The sequence below is a fragment of the Alosa sapidissima genome, chromosome 9, assembly GCF_018492685.1.
Source record: "Alosa sapidissima isolate fAloSap1 chromosome 9, fAloSap1.pri, whole genome shotgun sequence".
Taxonomy (NCBI): Eukaryota; Metazoa; Chordata; class Actinopteri; order Clupeiformes; family Clupeidae; genus Alosa; species Alosa sapidissima.
In genome coordinates this window covers 5,421,170-5,427,476 of record NC_055965.1, presented here as the reverse complement: position 1 = coordinate 5,427,476, position 6,307 = coordinate 5,421,170, and the positions used below count along the sequence as shown (strand labels likewise).

Genomic DNA, 6,307 nt, shown 5'->3' with positions numbered 1-6,307 from the left:
TGTGTGTGTGTCTTAACTGAGAGGGAGATCATTCAGTGACATGATCCTAATAATAAAGCTTTATCCTACAGCATTTATCCTGGATTGAATGTGACAGTGTCTGTGAAGAATAAGTCCAATTTTTCAGCAAATTTTTATATTTTTGTAAAAGTACTCTGAAAGGCTTGCTGTATTAAACCTGACCATATGGTCCCATCCTAAAACAAACTCATCTTACCCAACCAGCAATAAACCATCCAGAGAAGAGTCCATGGGCGGGTTGGCACAGAATAATGGAAATGATAGTCATAAAAACAAATCCTCCCCACTTCTGAGTGTTGTAACTTGTTATATCTTGTATTGTAAGTCCCTTTGGCTTACAAAGCATCAGCCAAATGTAATGTAATCTTTTCCATAATAGGGAACCTAGTTCCACCACATCTCGGCAAAAAGCACAGTAGGGCCTTCAGACAGCACAAGGCCGACATGTTCACACACCAGAACACACACCATGGTCTCAGCAAAAAGCACAGTAGAACCTTCAGACAGCACAAAACCTACACACTCACACATGTTTCTCTTTTCCACAGATCTACTCATCCCTTATCCCCTGACAGGTGGAAATTATCTATGTACATTTGCCTTAATCTTGTTTAAAGAAGACATCTGGTAAACACAGCCTGGGTACAATGTAGCTGATGGTCACTAGTCATTAACATGTGCACTATTTATATAGTCTGTAAAGTCCATACTAGCATAAAGGATTAAGCAGAACCCACTCTCTCAAATCCTCCGGGCTAGACCAAGACTCAACTGAAGCTAGGTGTTTATGTAGAAGCCATCATTTATCGTGTAGTATATGCATACCGGTGATTCTGAGAAATCCACTGATCTTCTTTAAACCTGCCATCTATACCCTCCTGCACAGATGGAAAGGGAAAGAGAGAGAGAGAGAGAGAGAGAGAGAGAGAGAGAGAGAGAAACAGAGAGAGAGAGAGAGGGAAGGAGAGGGAGAGAGATGAGCACCAGGGAGAATTAACGAGCCAAAGCGCTTGATGAGTTTTTCAATTGATGAATTAGTGAGCCATAACCAATGACAAGGAGAAGAGGAAGAGGTGAATACAGAATGGTTTGAATGGCAGGTTGTAAGTGATTATGTGCCATAAACTGATTCATCAGTGTTGAAGTCTGGACAATAAATGTCTGCTGTACACAAAGCTTTTCAATTTGCAGAGCAGTTCACATAACCCCAACTTCAGTGCTGTTGGCATCGGTTCAAGTGTGTGCTTTGATTTTTTTCTAGAAATACCCTTTTAGGGTTAGGCTATGCATCTTTTAGGGTTCGGACACATATTTTAGGGTTATATACATCTATGTGGGTGGTTAACTGGGTAGCTTTCATGTGTAATGCTCTTGTGTGCGCGTGTGTTTGTGTGTGTGTGTGCGCGCGGGCGTGCGTGCATGCGTGCACTGTATATGTTTCTGTAGGCTATTTGAAGGAATAAAGCCTACATGCTGTGCATCCAAAAAATAAAGATAGAGGACAGAAATATGTATTATAAACAAAGTCTCCTATTGCAATGGTTATTATTAGACTGTGATGATCATTGCTTTAACTTTGTTATAAGTTCAGTGCCTCCCAGACGTGCTGGCTCATATTGAAGCACTGCAATATTGCAGCAGGAATGATTTGGCAGTCCCACTGAGAGGTAAGAGTTGCAGCTTGGGAGATCACGTTACAGTTCCTCGGTGCGCATGAAGCATACACAGACTTAAATAGTGCTTCGTCAGGCACCCACAGCATTCTGCGACTGTCGGAAGTATTGCATATCCAAGGAGCATCTTTCTCTAGGCAATATGTTTAAATATAAATGTGTTTATGCAATAGAAAATACATAATACACCGGTGCGGACAGGCCGAGTTTGAAAGTTCAGCGAAGGTTATGCTCCCGCACAAAACAGTTTTTATGCAATAAGCCTACATGCTGTTAGATTATAAACTGTTATTTCGTCATTTTGTAAAACATATGTGGGCTAATATAGTAACAAAAGCTAAGACTTTGTTCCTTGCTCTGAACAGTTGATGAGGAAATAAATACCCCGAGGTGTTAGAGTAGGCTAATAGATAGCTAAACCATTTAGAATAGTCTGTAGCATTTTTGAGTAGCTTTTGTTTTGATTTGCTTGTTCGTTTTTCTAGCTTTGGCATTACCTCGACGAGCAAGGTGTTTGGTGTGCCCTCTGGTTGCATGCAGGCGGCAATTTGTAGGGAGTAGAATTCTGCTACACACGCTCCTCCTCCAACTCTGCACTTCTTAAATCCTTCGCTCGCGCTGTTGTGTAGCAAACTTCGCTCTGTCCTGAAAGTTCGGACGTCTCCGACACGGAGTCATAAGGTCCATACACATGCCAAGAAACTACTCGGGTGCTAAACGCAATGCATTTTAAAGACCCGTTTTAACTAATCTAATCATCCCCGTATTGACTGCAGTTGGATTTTAATCGATACTGACATCGTTGTCATTTTTCGCGTGGACTGGATATAACACAATTTTACTTGCCCGCACTTCGTGACCAGGTAAGTGTTGCAATGAGAGAATATAGGTTAACTTTACCGTCTCCGTCGTCACAACATAGCCTATACACTACTTCAATTGATAAACGGACTTACCTAAATCAGATGGATTAATTTAAGTTATAAGCTATATTATGGTTATTATGTATAATATGCGATGAGGTGTCGCAGAGCTCAGTTTCTATTCTGTGTTGGATATCTTCGGCATTATTCCATATGGTCAAAAATATTTGCGCGGAAAGACAACAACAACTATATTTTATATTTCTAAAACGCTTTTTTTATCCTATTTTTTGTCATCATTGTGAACGACAGTTTAACCAAATATCGCGTAAATCATCACTGCAGCGTGGTGTTAAGGCGAAAATCTGTTGAATTACACGGTGCGTAAAGACGATTAGGTGCAGTTATTCCGGTTTTTAATTCCCTCCATCCTTCTTTTCCGTCCCGTGGAAGTGATTGAGAGAACATTCAGCGAAGAGGACGTTTTACAATAGTGGCCAGATTAAGTGTCCATTGAGTCGGGCTGACTGATTATACCAAAGCGAATAACACTAAGAAAAGACGCTTTCAAAGGGTATTTGATGACATTTCATAGAACAGGTCTTGTCACTTCAAGAGGTCTCGGCTAAAGCGCATTTAAATGGTTAGTCGCGCATGGTTGTGGGTTTTATGTGTTTTACGTTAAGCTGAACACAGTGTAGTGTAGCCTGCGTCCCCTCCCCCTGTGCAACCTCACCAGTATCACAAAACTTCACATTGAAATAATTGAAATATAACTTTTCTGTAAGCGCATGTTATAAGTTCAGTAGCACTATTTATTCTTGTATCGCTGGACACATGAGAATTATGTCTTCTCTTCTCCCTTATCATAAGTGGTAGGCCTGTCTAATAATAGACTTTTCAGCCCAGTTGTTTGAAAACACCAGACAGATAGACACACACACACACACACACACACACACACACACACACACACACACAGACAAGTAAGTTGACTCACAGCCTGACAAACACCTATGGATACAAATAATTACAGATGTTGGTCTGTCTCACAGATCATCGACCAACCTAGTAGACCATGTATGGCGAGCACATGTTGGTTGACACCAATATACAACAACAGTATATCTATTCCAAACACTCAAAACTCCAGATGTCTTATTGCTACCCAGCTAACTGCTGTGTGTTCCCCAATGGCAATTAAAAAACCAGAGAGAGATGAGCAAAGCCATTAGTGGTTGCTTCTTCCCATGAGACTGTGCATCCCACATCATTCACACCTCATCAGTGCATACGCTAGCCTGTAGAGGGGGGAAAGCACACAGTCTGTTATTAGGGCAGCCTCCACTTTATGGGGCCCCCCCTATCGCAACCAGCCAGGGCATCCTTGGAGGTATACGCAGATGAGAAAACTAAGGAGGGAGATAGAGAGTTATTGAAGAGAGAGAGAGATTGGGGAGGGGGGAGGCGAGTGCAAGGACGAGCAGAGAAAAAGCAAACATTCCTGACTCTGCGCCTCGGCAATTTAATTAAAGAGCTGTGTGATGGTTAAGTAGGCACTCCAAGTGCCCCCTCTCCAACTCCACCTGCAGCAACCCCCCTCCCCCCTTTTTCCATTGGACTAATCCCACAGGGTCAGCTAATAAGTGTTGGGGTCGTGCCACCGTGACATGGAAAGGGTGGGTGTTTTTGCCAAGTGTGGATGCAGAGATGAGTAAGTCTGGGACAAAAGTTAAGAAGTACGAGGTGAAGAAGGGATTTGACTTTTTCATCTGTGGTGGTTTAGAGGGTCGAGAGACTCGGAAGGATGTCTGGCGAGAGTGTGGGGTGGAAGTGGCTGGAGAATTTTTCTTTTGATAAGTGCAGGACAAAGGGAAAGAGGAGAAAAGACCCCACTCCATATGTGTGCACGCACACACACACACACACACACACACACACACACACACACACACACACACTACACACACACACACACACACACACACACACACACACACACTATACACACACACACACACACACACACTATACACACACACACACACACTACACACACACACACACACACACACACACACACACACACACACACACACACACACACTATACACACACACACACACACACACACACACACACACTATACACATACACACACACACACACACTACACACACACACACACACACACACACACACACACACACACACACACACACATACACTATACACACACACACACTATACACACTACACACACACACACACACTATACACATACCCACACACACACACAAACGCACACAGGTCATAATGCCAGAGGAGCTAGTTAGGTACAATTAAAGAATTATTTGCCCCCCCATGTCCCCCTGCTCTCCCTCCCTGACCCAGCATGCTGTTGTCTCTGACCCCAGGTCGTTACCGGGATTATTTAGGAAAATTGCCCCAGAAAATTACTAACAGACTATCACAATCACACAATCTAAAAAAGAACAACCCCCCTTGTTAATCCACATATGCATTCTTCATCCTCCGTCATCCAGTTTGCTAAAAAAAAAAAAAACCTCCAGCAACTAAGCACAGCGTGAACATCAACAACAAAACATGAGCGCAACAAAAGGACCCGAGCAAGAAGTCAAACGCAGGGCACTACTTAGTGAGTAGTGAGGGCTTAGGGCACAGGGAGGTAGTGCTTATTGGAGTGGAACCCCCCTCCACTCCCCTGGTTCCCTTCAGCAGGAATCATTAGTACCCCGACCCCCCCCCCCCCCCCCCCAGGCCAGCCTGTGCCCCCCCTCCCTCCCTCATGCCTTTTAGGGTGTTGTGTAAACACGCCGGCTCTGTCTGAAGGCGCGGAGCATGTCACATCAGCAACTTCATTACATTCCAGGGGTTGCGTCCTCCCGCCCGCCTGTCCGCCTGCCCACTCAGCCCGATAAGTCCAGTGTACTCCTGCTGCTGCTGGGCTTGGGGAGCATGGAGGCCTGAGGGTGTGGGGGGGGGATCTAGGGTGGGGATGAGGAGGGAGGAGGAGTTTATGGTGGATCATTAAGTTATTGGTTCTGACTTTTGCCGGCAGGAAGTTGTTTGGGTGTCCGAGCTTGGCGTCCTCAGGGTACTTGGTTCAGGTAGCTCATGTGAAGTATGCAAATACAGACATTCACTGAGAGACTATGCATAACCACAAATATGCATAGTCATAGCCACAAGCTGTATACAAGCACAGATGCCACACACACACACACACAAACACCCACACATACAGACAAACACACACACACACACAACACACACACACACACACACACACACACACACACACACACAGATTCCTGAACCCTCCTCTACACACACACAACACAGCACAAATACATGCTCAAATGTGAATGTAATGCATTGTCTTAGTTTTTAATATGCACACATGCATTCCAATATACAGTGTTATGATTGGACCAGTTTACCTCTGTGTGTTCATATGTGATGAATGATGTGAATGTGTACATATACAATAAGTGTGTGTGTGTGTGCGTGTGCTTCAGTGTGTATCTAGTCTTAGCTTGCACTTGCAATAACATCCCATAGGCATTTCTCCTGCTGTTTCTCCAAACACGTTGACTTATGAAGAGCGCCTCGGCGAGCCGGGCAGTGCCAAGGGAAACAGGGCCGCACATGGTGACCAGAGACGGTCAACACTGGCATCAGTCACCCCCACAAAGGGAGCACGGGGCCTCTAAATCACAGCAGTTT

The 6,307-nt window shown here is 44.3% G+C and overlaps 1 protein-coding gene across 1 annotated transcript in view; it reads left to right on the top strand.

The window, feature by feature from the left end:
* The first annotated feature begins 2,328 nt into the window (after positions 1-2,328).
* Positions 2,329-6,307, top strand: part of vasna (vasorin a) — a 21,363-nt gene continuing 17,384 nt past the window's right edge. The window contains exon 1 of the mRNA XM_042104840.1: positions 2,329-2,557. The gene's annotated coding sequence lies outside the window, so the exon portion shown is untranslated. The remainder of the gene's footprint in view (positions 2,558-6,307) is intronic.